The sequence below is a fragment of the Sus scrofa genome, chromosome 9, assembly GCF_054392235.1.
Source record: "Sus scrofa isolate SSC_HxYL_T2T_F1_AM1 chromosome 9, Sscrofa_HxYL_maternal_Yorkshire_Landrace_v2.0, whole genome shotgun sequence".
In the NCBI taxonomy this organism is placed as follows: Eukaryota; Metazoa; Chordata; class Mammalia; order Artiodactyla; family Suidae; genus Sus; species Sus scrofa.
In genome coordinates this window covers 139,411,039-139,431,919 of record NC_139391.1, presented here as the reverse complement: position 1 = coordinate 139,431,919, position 20,881 = coordinate 139,411,039, and the positions used below count along the sequence as shown (strand labels likewise).

Genomic DNA, 20,881 nt, shown 5'->3' with positions numbered 1-20,881 from the left:
AGGGGAGAGCGTAGGGGGGGCAGGATACGCAAGGTCATGGACAAATGTGGGTCTGCCCATGCCAGTGCAGCATCCCATGGTGAACTTGGGTGTAGAAGGTGGCCAGCAGCTGGGCAAGTGGAGCTATTCCTTCTCAGGAGAAGTGTCTCCTTCTGCCTGCACTGGGTGCCTCCAAGGCTGGTGTGCCTCCTTCTGCCTCCACTGGGTGCCCCCAGGGGTGTGCCTCCTTCCTCCTCCACTGGGTGCCCCCAGGGCTGGTGTGCCTGCCACCCTGGTTCTCAGAATGGGAGATACAAAGGCTCCAGCATCCGAGTAGGGAAGGATAGAGGCTACCCGGCCCGAGAGAAGAGAAAGAGATCAGATGCTCTGGGAAAGATCCCATCCAGTGGGCAAGGCCTAACTTTGCTCATGTTCCTTAAAATTCTAGGCAGTCTGGTGAGGGCTCTGTTCTCTGCTGGAGGTCTGGGCCAGCCAGCTGGAACGGCCCTCCTGGGAAATGGGCTGGAGATCTGGAAAGGTTATCCAGAGTCCTAGTGGGGGGAGACAGCCTAAGAAAGGCAGTCTCCCTAAGAAAGAACCTAAGGAAAACGGCCAGCCCCAGACAGAAGACCTTAGAGTTCAAATGATAGTTGAAAAGTACCTGGGGACTCATTGCGGCAGTTGTAGGGTCAGCCACGGGTTGGCCCCCCCGTTGTGTGGTGTCTTGGGGTTTTGTTGAAAGTGAATTGATGGATGGTTCAGTTCTGTTCCTGCCTGAAGCAACCAGCCTTAGGTACCCTTCTTCTCTCTCGTATTTATCTGGTATTTTGCAGTTTACAGAAGGCGTCGGAGTCAGATTCGACTGCGGTCACGAGACCGCTATTGAATAGCTGCGTAAAGAAATGACCGCCGCTTCGCAGGCCAGAAAGCGGAGGTCCAAGGATGTCGCTTCTAGTACTAGTCCCCGTGGGCATTTCCAGTCGGGTAAGAGCGGGATCAGAAAGCCCTGGCAAAGCCCCTTCAGTGCGGTGGAGGGGAGCACTGCAGAGGGAGTCCGGATGGCCTGCAGTGAACTCTGGGCCCATCCGTTTCCATGGGTGCGAGTAGGACGGAGGGCGGTGACGCCCGTGGCCGGGAGCTCTGTACGCATCCCTCACCTGCCTCGGTCAACACACGCATGTGGCCACGCAACGGCCTGACCTGCGGTCACGGAGAATGAGACCCAGCGATGCTGGGGGACGAGGCCAGACTTAGGCTGAAGGCAGCGGGAAAGGCCTTGAGAAGGATGGGAAAGATAAAGCAGAAGAAGCCCGAAGGTGCAGCAGACCCGAGCTGTTGTCCAGGTAGTAGCAAGGGCGAAGGACAGTGGTTTTATTCAGGGACATGGAAGTGACAGAGGAGGCGGGGGAGGCCAGCTCGGTGGGTCTGAATCCTCCCACGACAGGGCATCTGATTATGTCCCCGAAGTGCTCAGAGGTCTCATGCGGCTCCCCCTTCATTACCAAAGCCACATCCTCCGTGAGAAGCCATTCGAGGTGGCGCACCCTGTGACCCCAGCCTGCCTCTGTGGCGGCCACCCTCCCTCTACGCCTCCCCCTCCAGCCCTGGGCCCAGAAGCCTGAGCCACTCTTCGTCCCTGGAATTGCGGTGTTTGTACGCACAGGGCTTTTGCCGGACTGTTCTGGCTGCTGCTAGGAAGTGGCTTTTAGCTTTGCTGCAGCTCAAAATGCCTTACGTTTATGAGCTAAGCCCAAAAGCCCACTCTTCTTCGATGCCTTTCTCAGATGCTCTGCCATAGGCGCTCAGCCCTCAGTGCATGCCTCTGTCCTGGGCCATCCTATGCTCTTCCGTCCAGCTGTTCACACGACACCAAATGTGACAGTCGTCGCTGTGTCCTTCCCAGCTGACTCATTCAGAGTCCTGCACAGGACCTGCCTTGTAACAGACACTCGGCAGGGGACGGTTAGTTAGGATGCAGGTTCTAGAACCACCCTGCCTGGTTTGAATCCCTGCTCTACTTGAACCTTAACTCCTGCCCTTAACTTCTCTGGGCCTCAGTTTCTCATCTGTAAAATGGGGCTAATAATTACAGATACCTGTAATCCTCACAGGACTATCTGAGGATTAAAAGAGCTGACACACGCAAAGCTCCAGGACAGTGGCACTTAGTAAGCACTACGTAAGGGTGTGCTCTAACAATTATTATTGTTTGAATGAATGAAGAAAGAGCATGGAATTAGCAAGCTGGTCACATTTTTCCTTAGTGACCTCAGGAGAACTTAGGAGTGGTATAATCTAGTGTGGGGTGGACATAAGGTTCTGATGGGGTGAAACTGGGAATTACAGTCAGCAAAAGCCTCGTCAGGGGGCTGTGGAACTGGACCAGTGGTTCTCAAAGTGTGGCCACCAGCCCCACCTGGAAGGCGCGAAGAAAGGCATATCCTCAGGCCCCGGCCCACGCCAGCCCAGAGCTTCTGAATCACAGACCCTGGGGACAGGGGCGTGCAGTGTGTGCGTGAACAAGCTCTCTGGAGATTCTGATGCGAGCTGGAGTTTGAGAACCACCGGGCTAGACTTTGCCTGCCTCTTATCATCCAGGTCTAGGGTGTGCCTGGAGATTTCAAACCTGTTGCAAAACACGTTCGGGGCCTTAGCCTGAGGACCTGAGTGAATATCAGGGAGCAAAGCCTCCTGCTGAGAGAGACCACGGGCCGTGAAGCGAGCCTGGTCTCTGCCAGGCAGGAGGAGCCCCCCAAGGGACCACGGGGCCCTAATCTGCTTTTCCTACAGAAAGAGAATGCACCTCGCTCCCAGGCACTGTTTCTAGAGAATCCCTGAGCTCTGCGGTGGGCGGAGGGGGAAGCCTCAGCCCTGCTTGGAGAACCCAGTCCCCGGGTGCCTGTGTTTCATGGATGGGGGGCAGTGTACCCAGGGCCACCGTCACACTCTGCTGAGCCTGAAGCTCGGCCAGAGGAATGGGTGGGGAGGCAAGAGGGAGGAGAGCGTGGCTGAGGCCCAGCGCTCCCAACAGAGACTCACACCGTGAGTCAGGCTGGCCCCGGCCTCCCCCAGGAAGACCCGAGATGCCAAAGGAAGGAAGGCATTTTCGGGGGTGGGGGGTGTGTTGCCTGCTCCCACCATCTCCCCAAGGGGTCCCTATGTGTGAGAGCTGGCAGGGCTCCCTCTCCTCACATGGCACGTGGGCCTCTGCCTGGGAACCCAATTTTGAGGGTATTGAAGGAGGCGTCATGTAAACACCTGTCTCCCTGAGGATGGGAGGAGAGGAGCTCAAGACGCTCCCCCCTTAAATACACCCAATTTGGGATGATTTGGGGTGGGGGTGTGCAAAGTGCGGTCCTCACAAGATCATCAGCATTATCTGAGAAGCTGGCAAAATTGGCATCGGCAAATGCACGTTTTCCGGCCCTGTCCCCTCTGCGGAAATCCGAAACGCTGGGGATGGGCTCAGCCGTCTGAAATCTAACCTGCTCCCTAGGGGATTCTGACACATGTTCCAGTCTGAGGACCACGGGCTTAGGGCACCGACTGAAACTTGTTCTTGTTTGGAAGGAGAGAGACATGTGCCACAGGTGCAGCAAAGGGGCCACCCCCTTGCCCCGAGAGCTGACCCTGCCAGACAGGGCCCCCCAGTCCCCAAGGATGAAGGTGAGCTGGGCCGGGGCAGGGGGAGGCTCGGGTGACAGGACAGGAGCGAGGCCCTGTGGGTGGGCAGGACAGAGGAGCGGGGCGGGGAGGCTGCCACAGCCCGTTTTCTCTGAACATGGATGCCCGGAGGAGGCCTGGGCCTCCCTGCCATTGAAACTGGTCAATTACAGGATGATGACGGTGATATTACCAATAATGATGATAATAGCACCAACAACGTGAGGTCAGACAGGCACTTTCCCGTCTTCGGTCAAGGGGTAAGGTTGCAGCGGTGGTGCATTTGCTTCCGATTTAGAGGAAAACCTGGATCCCAGCCAGCTCCGTTTCCATGTCAGGGGCACTGCAGGGGCTGGTCTTCCCTCCCTTCTGCTGGGTCTGCCCTCCTGCCACTCAACGCCTGCTCTTGGCAGAGGAGCCTGTCCGTGTGGGCAGGTGAGAGGCTGGGGAGACACTAGGAGGCTGCTGGTACCTGCCATCCACCCGCCGCAGACCAGCCCTGGGTATTCATCCGCAGACTGTAATCTAACCTGTAATCTATGCCAGCTCTGGAGGTCGGGAGGTGGCCCTGAGGGGTCAGCGGGAGAGGCTCACCAGGACGCTGCTTGCCTTGGGAGGATGGGGGCCTGGGGCTCTGCTGGCCTCTCCGACCGACAGCCTCTCAGGGAAGCCTCGAGGCAACTGGACGCTGAAACCATGCGTGTGGGTTGGGGTAAAAGGCTTCAGCGAACCCACAAATACTCTGAGCTTGAGTCTCCCCTCCGACGCGGCTTCCTCCCGCCTTGGCCTGAGACGCCAGGCAGCAGAGACTCGCAAGGAGAGAACAGGTCACCAGCAGCGTCTCCTTCCATACGAGTCCCCGCCCCGGCCAGCCGGGCTCTCTCATTCTGCAAGATTTCCAGGATGAACTCTTTCCCTAAATGCTCCAGCTTCTCCCGGAGCATCAAAGGGAACAGTCAAATGCCCAAGCCCTCCACCTCTTCCCTCCTGCCGTCGGCTGCCCAGCCCCCACGCTCAGGCTTCAAACGCGGGGAGGAAATGAGCACAAGGCCCCCTGTCATCGCAGGCAGTGACTTGTGAACATGTGCTCGGGTTATTTCTCCTCCACTACAAGGGGTCTGGGGCAGCTCACTGGGGGCTTGTATTTTTTTTCCCGAACTGTGTGTGTGTTAAAGTCATTAAGATTTCAAAAGGGGTGGTGGGTAGGGGAGTTAAGGCCATTATGTGGGGAGAGAAGAAAAATGACCTGTCTTCAGGCTGTCAGTGGAGGGAACGCCTTGCTTCAGGGAGGGGGAGGGGGGAGTCGGGCTTGGCTGGGGGCTCTGAGTGGGCACCTCGGCTCCTGGATGGCTGGCAGCAGGGTGACAAGGCAGAGAACAGGGCTTCTCGCTCAGTCTGTGACTTGGCCATGGCAGTGGCCATGGCCGCCTGGGAGTGGACCGTCACCAGGTATGTGTTCATACTACAGGAGTTCCCTGGTGGTTCAGTGGGTTAAGGACCTAGTGTTGTCACTGCTGTGGCTTGGGGTCACTGTCGAGCCGCAGGTTTGATACCAGGCCCAGGGAACTTCTGCATACTGCAGGTGCAGCCAAAACGCAAACAAACCAACCGAAAAACTGCCACCTACAAAGAAGAGGGCTGGGAGAAGACAGAAGCAGAAGGCTGACTCTGAGCCCGTGCGTGCTGTGCTCTGCACCCGGCATCTACTTTCCCAGGACATCCGCGTGCACTCTTCCCGGCCCACTGCACAGGGGAGGAGCCCAAGAGTCACGGTGGCCAGGGGCCGTGCCCAAAGCCACCCAGCCAGCACGTGGTAGACAAAACTACGAAGACACAGGCCATGCAACTCCATGGCCCAGGGCTCAGAAATGGGAGATGTGGCCAGTTAAGATCAGCTCCTGGTAGGGAGCTCCTGCCCCTTGGGAGTATTTGCTGTCACCGCCCTGAACTCTAAAGCAGCCAAGGAGCCTTTGGGCAAAGACATCAGAGCTGGGGGGGAGCCGGGGGCGGTGCCTGGTGAGGAGATCGGGGCATCTGAGAAAGAGTCCTAATGGCTATGGCCACGGTCAGGCCGAGCTGGAGTTTCCCTTCTGCCGGGTCTGAGGAGGGATGCGGGGGGCCGGCTCCTCTGGACGCCCACACTCCCAGCCCCCCAAGTGCCCCGGCCCCGAGCCTGCCGCCTCCTCCTTCCTTTCAGACCGTATTTTGGCTGCACAGGAGACAGCTCTGCGGGGGGGGGGGGGGTCTCTGGAGCAGCGTGGCGATGTTGACAGCCAAGAGGAGCATCGCAGAAGCGGCATCCTGGCTGGGGCTCCGAGGATCCTCCCGCCACCCACCGACTGGGCCTTTCTCGCTCCTTCGCAGCCAGGCTGCCGCCTCCCCAGGCTGAGAAAAGTGGGGGCAGGAGGGGTGCAGGGTAGGGCGGTGACTCTTATCTAATCCATCCCCAGGTAGCCGAGCCCTGAGGGGTGAGTCCCAGTTCTCCAGAGCACATGCTCCAAATCACCGGCTGGAGTGACAGCTTTTGTTTTCCTTGCGAGCGAGGTTCTGGAAGGATGAAAGTCCCATCCCACTGGTTGCGCCACAGGCCTCCTTTGCCAAAACATACTGTGAAACGACCCCTGACCTCCCCTCAGACTTTCTCTGCTCCACCTCCCATCGGCCCTGTCTGCCTCCCTCCTCCCTGGGGAGGGTCAGACAGCTCAGTAATTTAGGGATCACCAGCAAGAAAGGTGCAGAGGTCAGAAGTCAGTGCGGGGCTGGGAGGGGAATTTCAGTCCTGCTCTGTGGCCAGATCCCCTCCTACTCAAACCACCTCCTCCCCACCTGCAGACCAGCCCCAGGGACCCAGGCAGGAAGGAAGAGCGTTTGGGCATGGGAGGTGGTGATGTACGGAGAGATAGGAGGAGAAGGTATATGTTTTAAATCAGGCCCTGAAAACCAATCTGCAAGATGCAAATGCAACCCTCCAACCTTCTAATTTGGAAACGTAGCCAGGAAAGGAACTGCTGCCTCACCCTAAGAATGGACGGAGTTCAAAAGTTCTATTCTCCCTCTGCTCCCTCTCCCTCCTGGAGTTGCTACCCAATCAAAGGCAAATTTACTAATATCTGTCCTCTCCCCCCGCCCCGGGGCCTGTTCAGTCCAGCTCAGGGCTCAGCTCAGCTCCAAAGCCCAGAACCTGAGAGGCCGCGAGTGACTCAAACTCATTCAGGGAAGCAGGGCGCTGGCACATTTCTCTTCCTTGAGAAATCAGAACCGCCAAAAAGCACCGCCACAGAAGGTTACTGCAGGTCTATAGCTGCTAAAAGCGCCTGGCCTGGCCCACAGGAGTGGAGTTTTTTGGGAAATGACACGCACAGACGACTAGCTCAGGAAAGGCCTTCCCGTGCCATCTCCTTATTTGCAGAGAGGGAGACGGAGGCGGATCTGCCATCCTTCTGCTGTGGCTGGTGATCCTTTGCACATCGGGGAAAGGAGAGGTGCCGTCCAGCTGAGCAGAGCTGTGCAGGGGGTCTGCTTCCCCAGTGCCTGGGTTGTCACCCACCCTGGGAGGGGCAGCCAGCCTCTCCCCAGGAGGAGAATCCACCGCTGGGCAGTGAATGAACATTTCACAGTGTGGTCGGCTCCCTGGCTGGGGGGGGGCGGCCAAGGCCAAAGTGCTGGGATCACAAGAAGGCGGCAGGCTTTCCTCCCGCTGGCCAGGCTGTCTGCACACCTGCAGTCCTGCCAGAGATGCCAATCCACTGGCCCAGAAAGCAGGCTTGGCCCCTTCCCACCCTGCACCCTGAGGAGCGGGAAGCCTGAGGGCAGGGAGTGAGGGGGAATTTATTCGGTCTGGGGGGGAGGGAACCTGCTTCTGGGACTTCCTCATGCACCACGGGTGAGGTCAGAAGACTCAAGGCACAGATGACCTGGCCACATGTGTTCTCGTGTGCGTGGGGGGTAGGAGGGTACCAGGGTTTGACGATGCCGACAGGGGAGAAGCCGCTGATGGCGTATAAACCAGACAAGGCTCTTCCCGAATCCGGAGGAGGGGCGCAAGAGGCCTAGGGAGTCACTTTCTTGGATGTCACTAGTATTTCCTTTCACCCGCACTCCGCCCTCGGGTCGGGATCCTTTCCCCCTTTTTTCTCAACCTTCCTCTGCAGGGGGTGGCCTGGGGAGCCCAGGATGCCAGGAAAGAGGTCTGGAGGCCTCTTTGACTCTGCGGACCCTCAGTGGCCAGGAGCTGCTGCTGTTGGAAAAGAAGTGACAGCAGAGCCGGTGGGCAGGTGTCTGCGGCTGCAAGGCTGCTCCTCGGGGTCCCCCGCCCGCCACCTCCGAGGGGCCATGGGGGGCATGGGAGCCGGGCCAGGTGCCATGGAGGGCTGGGGCATCCCCTCGGGGGAAGACTGGGCCCGTCCAGCTTACTCCAGCCCTCAGCTTCTTTTGCCTAGAAAGAGGCATTTTGGGTGCTTTAGGCTGAAAATGTGGCTCACACCCGGGCAGATGGAAAATGAACCGCACTGCAGCATCTTACAAAACTGCCCTGTTTTTAGTTGGGACTGAGATGAAGGATCCTCTTTTAGGCTCTAAAGGGACCCCAGGCTTTAAAGGGGTTTCTACTTCATACTCTAAAACTGCACCATTTGGTAGAGTAGCCACTAGCCACACGGAGTTATTTAAATTTAAATGAATAAAATTAAGTCCAACCCGAAACTCAGTATTTCAGCCTCTCAAATCTGGCGCTTGTGGTTGGTGGCTACCGTCCTGGACCACAGAGATCCAACAACCGCTGTTATCCCAGAAAGTGATTTTGGACTGTGCTTTTCTAGAAAGTTTCTTATGTGAGTCTCACTTTCATGCTTGATTTCTCCAGAGGTTCATATGCTTGCCGGCTCCTTTCGGAATGTGGACGGACCGGCCTTGAGGACGGGGGTGGGGTGGGGTGAGTGGGAGAGGAAGAAAGGGCAGGGTAATGTCAGCAACGTTAAGTTCTTTTTGCCAACCTGCCTGCGCTCTTCAGACCTGAGTCTCTTTGCTGGTACTTAGCTGTGCACCTTGCCCGAGGGGGAGCGATGCTGGGCGTCTGCCGCGCAGAAGGAGGAATTCAGGCGGCAGCTCCAGCCAAGTGCGTGTTGCAGTCACACCTGCCTCCCCTCCCTTGCTGGCGCTTCAGACGCGTCGAGGAAAATAGACCACGGCCAGTCCTAATAGCGGGTGGAGTCATTAGCCTGACTTACTCGACACACCCCTGGGCCTCCAGGGACAGGGGACAGACAGGGGCTGGGGATGAGGCAAGAGCTTACGCTTCAGTCAAGTTTGAAAGCTGTTGACATGATGGAGAGGAGATGCAGAGCCAGGTCCTGGGCAGGCCCAGCTAACGCTCCCACTAGTGCCCTCACAGCCCTGGCAGCCTCACCCACTCTGGGAAATCCTTTGATGGAGAGGAGTCGGGAAGAGCACACGTGCACACACACACAGTATACACACATCCTTCTCCCCACGCACAGACACGTTCACATATACATACACACATACTACACACAGACCACAATCCCCCGACACATGCACGCATGCTCGGAGGCACATGTACACACAAACCACACTCACTACACATGCATGCATACACACATACACACACCCACCACACACGTGCCCCACATACAACATGCAGTTCCGGGCAGATTGGAAAGAACCCCTCCCCCTTTATTTTGGCCACACCTGCAGCAGGTGGACGTTTCCAGGCCAGAGACTGACCCCACACCACAGCTGTAACCAGAGCCACGGCAGTGACAATGCCAGGTCCTTAACCCGCTGAGCCACGAGAGAACTCCTGGAAAGAATCTTTAGTCCCACTTCTCAGTAAGCCTCAGCTGCTCTTCCAGACTCCAAGGGGGGCAGCGGATGGTCCCAGCTAAGCCGACAAGCCTCCCAGTGCCTCTAAAATCAGGGTCTGGGCCCCTCCAAGGCTGACAGGCCTATTAAGCTTTGTTCCCACAGGTGGAAAACCAATGAATTCAGAACATTCCTTCCCTTCTTTGGGGTATCAAGCCCTCAGGCCTCCCCCCTCTGCCCCGGACCCCCCGCTGGCACCCCTGCCCGTTTCCATATGGCCTCCTCGCCTCACCCTCTGCTCTGAAGATTAGGTTACTCAGGGATCAGACCCTAGAAAGATCTCCTTCCAGCATGTCCTCTAGACAGCAGGGACCTGCCTGGATAGTTCAAAGGAAAACCCTAAGCTCAGAGGCTTGGCCTCCATTCGAGAGGCTCTTTCACTCCAGGAGCTGGGCCTCTGGGGATTCAGCCCAAAGATCCCAGCACCTCCCACGATGCTCGTGTCTCCTTCTCCCAGGGCCCCGAAGAGCTGCAGGGAGATCCTGGTGCTTGCCTTCCTTCTAGAGGCACCTCCTCCTCCCTGCAGAGCTAACTGGCATGGTTGGCATAAATATATCCATAGATCTCTCTATAAATATACCCATCTTTAGCTATATATATCTTTTCTTCTAAAGACTTGGCAAGAATTCCCTAGAAGCCTTTTCCATGACACAATAGAAAACCAGCCGAGTCATCAGTTTGATCGTTCCCACAAATACAGCTTCGGGTTGACCTTTACAAAACTCCCTTGAACCCTGCTTCCAGTAACTTAACCCTTCAGGCCTCCCCGGCCCCCACCCCCTGGGCAACCACAAAATACAACTGTTTCTTGAGGCTGCCACTTTCTTCCTCGTTAGCCTCTATCTGAAAGAAAAAAAAAAATCCACTGCTTTTGACCCATCATCTTAAAAAAATCATAGGCTTTGTATCTGAGCTCCAGCAGGAGGACGTTCACCAGGCAGCTGGGTCCCACGGCCCTTAGGGACAGCGTGGCTAAGGATGAGGTGCTGGAGGCTTCCAAGTGGGCCGGCCCTCTGCGGGCAGGATGGTGGGGCCTGCCAAGAAGACATCGTCAAGGTTTAGCAGTCACTCAGGCAGGAAGATGTGGCGGGACTTCCTATGACGGATGAACAGCAGAAACTCTCGGGCAGAAACACGGAGCTGGCAAAGCCACCAGGTAACGGTGTTCTGAGGGTGTTATCATTAGGCACAGGTTCTAAGACCACATCTTCATCCTCTGCATCAGCCTTTGCTGGAAGGAGGCCCGGGGAGGGGAGGGAGCAGCTGGCTTCTTCTCCATCTTTCCCTTCTCCCCTCCTCTGCTAAAGGCTTCGGCGGTTGAAGGCAGCCCCTTCGATTTTACTGTGAGGTATTAAGAGCTGGCCACATGTTGACACCACATTTAATCCTGCAGCAGCTTTCCTTTTCTTGATTTTCAAAATGGGGGTGGGAAGAGGGGATTTGGAAGTAGAGAGTAGAAAAATGCCAAGGAATAGGAGAATCAACAGAGAAATGCAGAAGAGGTAATTTGGAAAAAAAGAGAAAAACAAACAAACACAAAAAAGGCCCAAACATACAACTCCACCTCCTCTAGGCTTTCTTGTTTAGTATTCTTTCTTTTTTAAAGTTGGGTTGTTATCCTTGCAACAGAGAATGCCAGCAGGTGTTGCTGGCAGCTGTTTAATGACAGTGTCAAGAATGTGTTTCAGGAAGGTGGGCTGGGAGGGAGGAGGCAGTGATGGAGAAAATGGGATGGGGGGGGAGAAGGTGGCCCCACATCTGCAGAGAGGCAGCTAAGCAGTGGAGTGCTGCCCTGGGAATTGCAATGTTATTTTGGACAAAATTCTTCCTGTAGGAAGTCACGGGGAAGGACAAGAGCCATATTTCAGTGTTTTGTGGATCTAAGAAATTTGAGCTGGAATGACAAGCAGCTCACTGTGTCTTTGGGCAAATACCTTTGCGCCTCTGCTGTGCATCTCCCACTATCATCTTGCTTGTTACTGACTCTCCTGAGGACTGAATAAAAGGACCCCAGAGTCCCCTGGGAGGGGCCCCAGGGGTGTCAAGCCTGCGATGATTCCACAGCTGGACAAGGTAACGGCGCCCTTCCTGGCAGGGCCCCGTCCCAGACCAGCGCGAGGAAGACGTTGCTGTGGCTGAGCTGGGCTGAGCTGGTCTCGGTTCTGCCGGGAGCCAGAGAGACCGTGCGGGAGGCTGGGTTTGGAGGGAGCAGGGCAGCTGCCTTCGGGAGGAATGCCCTCCTTGGGGCGCTCGAAATCGGAAATTCTTTCTGGCTCTGCGCTCAGGCTTGGCTCCTTACAATCGACCTCGGGAACGCAAACGTGCAAACCTCTCAGGTCAGAAATCTCTTCCTGGGAGAGACCACGACAGCCAGGGCTGTGGACGTGTCCTCCAGGGCCTGTGGCCCTCCCTGAACTGTGGCTCCCTTCCTGCTGGGACAGTGACCAAGATCTGATGAAGGTTTCTGGCCTTTGGGTCTCCACCTGCAGGGCACGGCCAGGCCACACTGCTGGGCCCTGGCCTGCAGAGGTCAGCTTCTCTCCAGGGCCTTGCTCATTCTCTAGTCTTCTTTTTCATGAGGAGGAGGTCTGTTCAACCTACCATCACACATCCGCATCGGAAGGCATGGCTTTGGGGCCGAAGTTCCAGCATGGAACTGTAATTGCCCTGGTCACAAGACATGTGCTCAGGCTACAACGGGGACGAGCAATAGGAAAGCTGCAGAGCATCCGAGGTGGCTAATAAGATGGGAGGTGGGGGAGAGGAAGGAGAGCCCTGACTCCAACACTTGCTTTCCAAAGGTGCTCACTCATATTTTTCCCTAAATCCTTTCCCTCCGTCCCTCCCACGGGGAACCCGACGTATCAGGATCCCCACTTTAGACAGGAGGGAACAGGGTAACTTTCCCAAGGTCAGCGGCGATAGAGCCAGGGCCGGAGCCCAGCTGTGTAGATGCCTGGGCTGCACGGCCAGAACCCCTGTGAGCGAGCACACAATACCTCGTCTTTCAAAAACATTCCACGCCATCAAAAGGACCGTAGGGACCTGAGAAAAGGGCCCCCGTGGTTGTCCTTTGATCTCTCATGGCCCAGAGCTTACAGTGTCCGCGGAATATTTTTATTTAAAAATTGCTTGTTATTATTTTGGGGCACACCCACAGCACGAGGAAGTCCTTGGGCCAAGGATTGAACCTGTGCTGCAGCTGTAAGCAGAGCCACAGTCGTGACCATGCCAGATCCTGACCCCACTGAGCCACAAGGGAACCCCCAAGAACCTTTTTTAAATATTACTTTAGGGAAGGTGTAGGGAGACCACGACAAGGGAACCGAGGCGGCGTGGGGCGGGGGGTGAGCTTTGAACCACAGAGTGATTTCGATCAAGGCTCCAGAGCTCCCTGACCCAACACTCTACTGAGACCTCTGCTTACCCCACCCGCAAACTGGAGCTAAGAACATCCATCTTGGGAGTTCCCGTCGTGGCTCAGCAGGCTATGAACCCCACTAAGATCCATGAGGATGCAGGTTCGATCCCTCGCCTCACTCAGTGGGTCAAAGGATCCAGCGATGCCGTGAGCTGTGGTGTAGGTTGCAGATGTGGCTTGGATGCCGAGGTGCTATGGCTGTGGCGTAGGCCAGCAGCTGCAGCTCCCATTTGACCCCTAGCCTGGGAACCACCCTATGCCACAGGCGCAGCCCTAAAAAAAAGAAAAGAAAAAGAAGGGGAAAAAAAAAAAAAAAAAGATCCATCTGCTATGAGGACTAAATGAGATGGGAAATAAGGTGCAATGGTGGCTCTTTCTGACCCTGGCCAGAGTTCAGGTCACCAAAGATAAGACAGCAGAGAAATGAGTAGCCTCCTCTGCTGAGGGTCCTTAGAGCAGGGCCCATGCCCTCCTGCTCCAGGTGGGTTGGAGGTGGTGTGCCCGGAGGGAGGGTGGGCTGCATTCAGGGTCTAGTGCATGGTCGGGGTGCGAGGAGTGGGTGCCCTCCTGTCTCCGGCCATCATCCTCGTAGACCCTCCCCTGTGAGAAGCTGCGGGAGAACGGCGAACGGACGGGGGCGAGGACAAGCTTAGCACAGACAGCCCTCCCAGCCTCGGGGGCTGAAATGATGCCAGGAGGAATCTTTTTTTTCTTTTTCTTTTTAGGCTGCACCTGAGGCATAGGGAAGTTCCCAGGCTAGGGGTCGAACGGGAGCTGCAGCCGGCAGCCTTCACCACAGCCACAGTCACACTGGATCCCAGCCACATCTGCCACCTACACCACAGCTCATGGCAACACGGGATCCTTAATCCACCGAGTGAGGCCAGGGATCGAACCCGCATCCTCATGGATACTAAGTGGGGTTCTTAACTCGCTGAACCACAATGGGAGCTCCAGGATGCATCTTTAAAAAGGCTGAAGGGGCACCACGGCTGCCCCTTCTGTGCCATTCTTTGGGCCTCTGCTGAGCTGAGGAGTAAAGAGGAAATATGGAGCAGTGCCTCTCATAGGACCGTGCCAGGGAGGTGGTGGCTGCTGTGGTCCGAGTCACCTGATTCACCGCGGGGGCGGGCTGAGATGATGGGTCTTTTGGTCAGTTTGGGGGCCTGACCTCGGCATATGGTCCCCAGAGAAGACCCAGAGCAGGTAAGCAGACCCAGCAGGCAGGTGCACTGACTGCATCTCCCCAACTGTTTGAGCCCCTGGAAAAAGCCAACCTGGGGCCGAGGGGGAGGATGGCCAGGCCTTTCCTGAGAACTCACTTACTCTTTGCCCGAAAACTGAGCACATCCAACCTCATCTCATTTGGAAAGCCTCCTTCAGGATAGGTGTCATCATTCTCATTTCACAGACGAGGAAACCAGAGCTCGGCGAGGCCAACTAATTTTCCCAGCATCGTCTCCCGAGTAGGTGGCAGAGATTTGAACCAAGATGGTCTGGTTCCAAAGTCCACGTTCTTCCCACTACACAGGCTGCCCCTGTCGGAACGGCCCACCAGTCAGGAGCCACAGAAGAAATCCCACACCTCCTCCAGCGTGCACTAAATCAGCACAAGGAGATGCTGGAGGCTGGCAGAGAGCAGATCTTTATCAAGACATTTCAGGAGCCAGAGAAATATTTCCGCCCTTTTCCCGCTGAAGAGTTGGCTGTATGTATAAGAGGAGACGCATTTTGACGGGAGGGGCAGGCATACGCCGTCTCAGGCTGCAATCACCACCACCCCAAATAAACCTGAAGGCAGACTGGAGCCTCAAGGATTTTGTTCAGCTCTTTATGTGTGTGGCCGTGACTGCGTACTGGCGGGGAGGCAGGAGGCAGGTCACGAGAAGGGGTATCTTTGTCACACTCAGTTGCATTTATCAACTTTCCTCCCCAAGCTTAATGCTCCTCCCCCATTCCTTTGCTGTTTTCCTCTCCTGGCCTGGTGCAGAGAGCAGGCACGGCTTAGTGCATGAGCAAGGACTTTGGGGCCAGCAAACCGGGCTCTACTCTCCAGGTCTCCCACCAGCTGAGTTGTCCAATAAATACACAGGACAGATAAAGACACAGAATGAACGGGGACACCATGTCACCTCCCCCAGCCCTTCTCATCTGGAAAGACACGCAGGGCTGTTACGAGGATTACATGAAGCAAAGTGCTTGGCACAGTGGCTGGCACAGAGTCCGTGTCCCATAAATGTGGGTCACTTTGGTCAGTTTCTCAACCTCAGCACCTATGACATTCGGGGCAGGAGCATCCTTTGTTGGGCGGGGGCTGGGGGGCTGTTCCCTGCTTTAGAGGCTGCCTAGCAGCGTCCGTGGCCTTTGTCCACTAGATGCCCGCAGCACCTCCCACCCCAGACGTAACAATCAAAAATGTCTCCAGACTTTGCCAAGTCCCTAAGTTTCGTCCACAGAATCACCCCAGTCGAGAGGGATAACCGGCTTAACGTAATTAACGAGGACATTAGCGCAAGGAGCAGATTCGAAAGCAGAGGGGCCCCGATCCAGCCTGTGATGGCAGGTGTGGTTCTGCATCCCACCCTCGAGCCCTTGGTGGTAGGAGGTGTTCCGTCTACTAAGTTCTGGACTCTAGAAGGTCGATGGGACCACAGCCGGGAAGAGCGCCCTGCCCCTCCCCCTGGCATCTCTGCCGCCAGCTGTCTCTTGGCACAGACCTGGCACTCGCTGGGATCTGCAGATGGAGCTCTGACAGGCGAGTGAGGCTGTGAGCTGGGCGAGGCTGCAGGAATCCTCCCCCTGGGAAAGGCTGGTCCCGAAGCAGCTGGTGGCTTGAATTTCTGTGTGTGAGATGAGACTGCCCGAATCAAAGGCACTCCAAGAGGTTCTCATCCTGCGGCCCTGGCCAGCCACAGGCACCGCTGCACAAACTCCTGAAGTCCTGCCTTACCCGGAGGACACAGCTACCAGCCCCTTTCATTCCCATCAAGAAGATGCCTTATGACGGGGGCAGAGAGACGACCCCGTCCTAGGAGTCCTTCCTTCCTCCCCTCCCCACTTTTCTCCTCTCGCTTCTTTCTTTTTAAACATGTATGGAATGCCTGCTCTATGCCTGGGTCCTATGGACAGAGATGATTTGCACAGCCCTGTCCCCAAACTTCTGAGTGTCCTGAACGGTGGAGACGAGGAAAGGGGCAATGACAGCACAAACGATGGCCACAGGGGACCTTTGTCCTGTCGTGGACAAGGATCGACATGCTTTACATATGCACTGGCTCATTTACATGTGCCCGACAAGCCTGTGAGGTAGAAGCGATGCTTATTTCCAGTTGCAGATGAGGAAGCAGGCACAGAGGGGTGAGGCGATCCTTACAATGTCACCTGGGGATGAAGGCGCAGAGTCGGGGGGAAACCTAGGACACCTGGGCTCTCGCGCCTGGGCTCTTCTCAACCATGGCGCCCTCTGCTCTGACAGCCATGTGATAGGTGCTATGAAGCACCCAGAGGGCTTCCTGGAGGAGGTGATGCTGCAGCATCCTGAAGATGGAAAGGCATAAGATGGGCAAGGGGAAGGAAGTCTTTCTAGTCTGAGAGGACAACACACGCAAAGGCCCAAGGAGAGGAGGCCGTGGAGGTGGATCCAGGTTATACCGGTGATTCAGGTGCAACCCCCCCAAACCCCCATGGCTGGGCTAGAGCCCTAAACTCAGCTGTTCAGACTCCTGCCTCTGGCCTGGGCTGGTTCTCTGGCCACCTGTTTGGCCTCCTCTCCCAGCCTATGCTGTCTGGGTTGGCTTTACAACCAAGATAGGGACCTATGCTCTGTCACCTGCCTGTGTGCCCTGCAGCCATCCACCGCTCCCACGGCCTGACCAGTCTCCGAGCCTCGGCCCTCACTCACCTCTTGGTCCTGGCCTGGGTTCTTTCTATCTCACCTGGTTCTGCTGCCACTTACACCAGGTTTGGGAATGGGAGTTTGTGTGCACACGCGCGTGTGAATATGTGTGCAGATGTGTACCCATATGTGTGTCTAGATGTGCATGTGTATGTGACGGTAGTGGTAAGTGTGGTGGATGCATGCCTGTTACCAGGGTTAAGCAAGCCCAACATTTCAGCACCTGCCATTTACATCTGTTTTTTTTTTTCTTAAAACAATAAAGAAATCATACTCCTAACCCCAATGTATAAAACAGCCAAGTGCAAGATGTTTTGATTGAGATTCCTTAAAAATCTAAATATACAACTACCGTATAATCCAGCAATCCCACTCCTGGGCATCTATCAGGAGAAAACCATAATTTGAAAAAATACACACAATCCCAATGTTCACTGCAGCACTAAAGACGTGGAAGCAACCTAAGTGTCCATCAACGGAGGAATGGATAAAGAAGATGTGGCGCATATATACAAGGGAATATTAGTCGGCCATAAAAAGAGTGAAGTAATGTCATTTGAAGCAACGCGGATGAACCTAGAGACGGCCATACTGAGTGAAGTGAGTCCGACGGAGAAAGACAAGCATCACGTGATAGTGCCGATATGTGGAATCTAATAACAGCGATACAAAGGAACTTATTTACAAAACAGAAACAAACTCACAGATTTCAAAACCACTCTTATGGGGACCATAGGCGAAACCATTGAGGGGCAGGAGGAAGTGGGAGGTGGGAGGTATAAAATAGGTGGTTAATAAGAGCCGACTGTATGACACAGGGAAATCTAGCTATTCAACAGTGTGTGATAACTTAGACAGGAAAAAAGAATGAGTATATGTATATGTACGGTTGATTCAGTTTACTGTACACCGAAACCAGTACATTGTAAATCAATTATACTCCAATATATTGTTTTAAAAGATGCTGTGATTGAAAAAGAATGCAACTAGGGGTTTGAGTGGTCACCCTAGAGTTCAGAGGCACCCTATCTAAAAGCCATTAGACAGCGTCAATATTTTAGGGTCACAGACAGCTTTGAGAATCTGATGAAAGCCATGGGCCCTCTACCCAAAAATTATAGACACACAACTGTTTCCCTAACATTTTTTTGGGAGGGGGCTAGATCACGCACCCTCTGAATCCTAGAATATTAATTAAAATCTCATGCATTCGACTTCTGCCACATTCTCCTACTGCCCCTCTGACTTTGTAAGGTGGAGTTAGAAGGCGGCGGCTACAGCACAGTGAATGATGAAATCCAGACAAGCCCTGGCATTGCCTCATCGGCTCAAGGAGAGGAGAGGCCTGGGATTTGGAAAGCATAGCCTGCTTGTGCTCAAATTCCTCTGGTGAGGGCACTGCTGGTACCACTGCTCCCGCCTGGCCAGCCTTGGGGGTCAGAGATGGTTGTTGCCTCCGTTTCCACACCGGCTTCGTGCCCGTGCGCTCCCAGAGCCAGGCTAGGACCACATGGGCCAAGGATGACATCCAGAGTCCAGTCTTAGAGGCCCTGCTGAGTGATGCTGGGCCAGTGGCTTGACTGCTCTGGGCGGTTTCCTCACCCCCAAGGGTGCAGCCCATGGGGTTGTTCGGGTTCCTCGACAAGCTCAGAATGGGCACCAGAGACAAGACAGCTCTTTACGTACCTCAGACCCTTGCGTGAGTTTAAGAGGGTCCTTATCATCTTGGCATTCAGAGAATGAGGGGGAGGTTTATACCAAGAGTGTTGCCTTCTGGCCTGGGAACCAGGGAGGAGGATGGAGCCAGATCGCTTTTACGTTAAAGGGGCACGCTGAGGCCCAGGACGGGAAATGATCCCTACGTGCTGGCAGCTCAGTAACATCCAGGAGGCCTGGAGTCCTCTGCTCCCTCTTCCAAGGCTTCCATCCCTCAGCCAAGGAACGCGACTCTGGAGGCGGCCTCCTGTCTCAGCTCCCCTGGTCCTTTGTGCTCAGGCTGGGGCTCTCAGACGACAACGAGATGCAAATCAACTTTCCCAGTTCGCAGTGAGGGGAAAAATGAGAAGGTTCTTCGTGGGGTCTGCCCGCTGTTCATGAGCGGATGGGGTGGGGGGCAGACCGAGTAAAAAGGAACAATCACTACCCAGAATCACCAGAGTGCTCCGTGCAGCCGCCCGATGTAGGGATGTATGTGTTTTATGCGGCGTTCAGGCTGCCGGTGCCTGGGGCCCACAGGCGGGTTTATGAGATTAAAGCCCAGTGCCCAATAAATAATTTAGCAGCTTACTGCAAAAAAACATACATGCCATATAATAGCTACTATCTCCGCAGTCTGATGTGCACAGGCGTTTTAAATGCACATCGCTTGCATCTGCATGTTTCCATTTGACGTGGAGCCCGAAACCAAAGGAGCAGGAGGCAAAAAACACCACCTCCGCCCTCCGTCTGCCTCCTGCCACTGAGACGGGTCGATGAGAAAGAAAACTCTTCGAGGCACTAATTATTCAGGGCTTTGCTGGGGGTCCTGCCCCACCGCCCACCTCCCCGGGTCTCTGCTGTCTCCGCTGCCTTCGCGAGCTGTGTGTGTGCGCAGGCGGAATCTGAAATCTCCGCAAGACCAATTATTCATTCAGAATTTGGTTTTCTTCTCCCAGGGGTGCCTTTTATGGAGCAAAGCGGGCTCCAGGTGTTGTCTCCTGCAGCGTCACAAGTGACTTGGTGATGGGCACAGCTCAAAGCTGGAATAAATAAATATCACCGCCACGACCACCAGAGTCCTGGCTGAAGTTTTAATGAGGCAGACGTAGTAGAGATTGACTGGTGAGACTCGGTCGGTCTCGGGATGACGGAGGCCAAGGGGATCGGAGGGGGGACAAGGCAGAGCTCGGGGTGAGGCTCCCGCAGACACACTTGCAGACCTCGAAGCATCCATGGGAGGTGAGTGGCACAGAGGACTCTATGTAGCAACGTGGGCTGGCAGCGGAAACGATGCCAAAGGGACCACCGTCTTCTTATTGGAAAGTCCACTGGTTCTGATCACCGTTCAGGGTCAAGGCGGGCAGACGGGCATGAGGGAGGGTGGGACAATTTCCCACTAGCTTGGGTGGACGCCTCGGAGGGTGGCATCCACTTCCACGCCAGCCCCTCCATGCTCCTTTTGGGGACAGCATCTGCCCCAGCCTCCCCCAGCTCGCCCCAGCACCCCCCCACCCGCCCCCTTTGGGGCCTCCTTGGCCTTGGATGCATTTACTGCCAGTGGCTGTGGTTTATCTCCCGTTGTTTATGGCCGGGGACAGGCTGCCTACAAATTGCTCCCCAAAGAGTGGGGAAATGCAGGCATCTGCCATTCTGTGAAGCTCTTTCCAGAAACGAAAAGGACAGTCATAAAATGTTGCATGGGGTGGGGGGAGGGTGGGTAACACGCGTCATAAAAAGCGTAATGGACTAACGCTGATACACAGACTGGCTGCAGCCCAGGGGTGTCTGCTGAGCTCAGACATAAATATTGGGGAGGCACCAAGGAGACACATTTTTTATTTCTTGAATTTGATGGTGGGGGGGAGAGGTTGGGCATATTTTTTCCTCTATTTCTCTGATTGTGGCCATTCCTTGGGCGATACCACCAATCTGTCTGAGACTTTGAAGCTACTCTGGGTTTTACAGTTTGCAGAGCAGTTAGGCTCTTGGAAAGACTGGAGGTGCAGGGACATTTGTGGGTGCATCATTGCCTCAAAGGGTGAGTCCATCTGGGGATTATGTTTGCATCATCCAAGATCTTGCAAGTGACCAGAGACCAGAACGGAGTGACTGTCACCACGTCGGATGTGTGCCTAATACAGGTAATGAGGTATCTGCCCAATGTCAGGCAATTTTCCAAAATCAAAGGCACTGATTTATGCTCTCTGCTTAGTGGGAACCCAGCAGCATCCCCAGCAATATCCCAACACGAGTCTCAAATTCAGGCAGAAAGAGTGAAATACACTTGTTTGTTAATAAGTGACAAATCGAGGTGCCTGAGGACTCAACCGCGAACGCTGTTTTCT

The 20,881-nt window shown here is 55.2% G+C and overlaps 1 protein-coding gene and 1 long non-coding RNA gene across 3 annotated transcripts in view; both read right to left on the bottom strand.

Moving 5' to 3' along the window:
- PLXNA2 (plexin A2) overlaps positions 1-20,881 on the bottom strand; it is a 212,273-nt gene that overhangs the window by 145,621 nt on the left and 45,771 nt on the right. The gene's annotated exons all lie outside the window — the stretch shown is intronic.
- Positions 11,115-20,364, bottom strand: LOC146400230 (uncharacterized). Its single transcript, XR_014816623.1, has 2 exons — positions 13,887-20,364; positions 11,115-13,022 (listed from the first exon to the last, which is right to left on the bottom strand). It is a non-coding gene; the product is annotated as an uncharacterized LOC146400230 (long non-coding RNA).